Below are 1,091 nucleotides of genomic sequence, written 5' to 3'. Positions count from 1 at the left end.
TCCGATGAGTATCACTCCCATCATCTTCTTAAAAGTTTCGAGAAGCCTTCTTGGTTATGCCACCACAGGCGCTGCAGAGCCGCCCCTACCTTTTGCTTCAAGGCATGTGGGCGTGTGGGTCGAGGCCGCGCTCTAAACAAATATTGGTCAATAAAACTCCACCTCATATGTCGCACAGATGTCTAACGGCTAGAAATCTCTATGCGCACTTGCAGAGTTTTCTACCATTAAAGTGTCATAAGCACAACTTGGCTGGTAGCAGCCGTCTCTGGTTACTAGGTCATCGCTAGAACTGCTTTCGATGGCTTCCTTTCTTACGCAGTCCCAAAATCCACTGGCCCTGTTAAGCACTATCGTATATTCAGAATTAAATGCAGGTTTCTTCCAAAGTGTGCTGAGTGACCATTGATTTCTCTTTCTACCCCTAGTGTGGATACCTGTCGCGTTCCAAGCAGCACTGCTGAAAGCAGCTATGTATCTGTCGGTTGTATCGCAGCCCACACTCAGCGCTGAATGCTGTAGACGCCAGGCCGAGACAACTAGACTTCCGTGATAGTCAGAGGATTGTCTTAAAATCATATTGTCGAGCATCCTTGAGATATTGTCTATTGGTGGTTGCACATTTCACAGAAGCGCATTGTCATCTTCGTTTGAGTTTCACCGTCTTCAGTTCCTGAACACTTGGTTACAGGAGAAGCCGGAATGCTGGAAAGTATTACAGAACCTCCAAATTTTTTGTTTGAAAAATCTTAAAGTTTTTTAAGTAAAACTAACGTCGTTAACATTTCTAAGTCCTTATTCTTGGTGTCTACTTATTTATTTCTAAACACACACATCAAAAAAGTTTTGCATCACCCCAGTTTCCAGAACCCATGAAGATAAATGGTTCAAATGACTGTGAGCACTATGGGACATAGTGTGGTGTCAGCGCCAGACACCACACTTGCTAGGTGGTAGCTTAAATCGGCCGCGGTCCATTTAGTACATGTCGGACCCGCGTGTCGCCACTGTGTGATCGCAGACCAAGCGCCACCACAAGGCAGGTCTCGAGTTACGGAATAGCACTCGCCCCAGTTGTACGACGACTTTGC

Source organism: Schistocerca piceifrons, chromosome 1, assembly GCF_021461385.2.
Source record: "Schistocerca piceifrons isolate TAMUIC-IGC-003096 chromosome 1, iqSchPice1.1, whole genome shotgun sequence".
NCBI classification, from domain to species: Eukaryota; Metazoa; Arthropoda; class Insecta; order Orthoptera; family Acrididae; genus Schistocerca; species Schistocerca piceifrons.
This window is presented reverse-complemented; position numbering follows the sequence as displayed.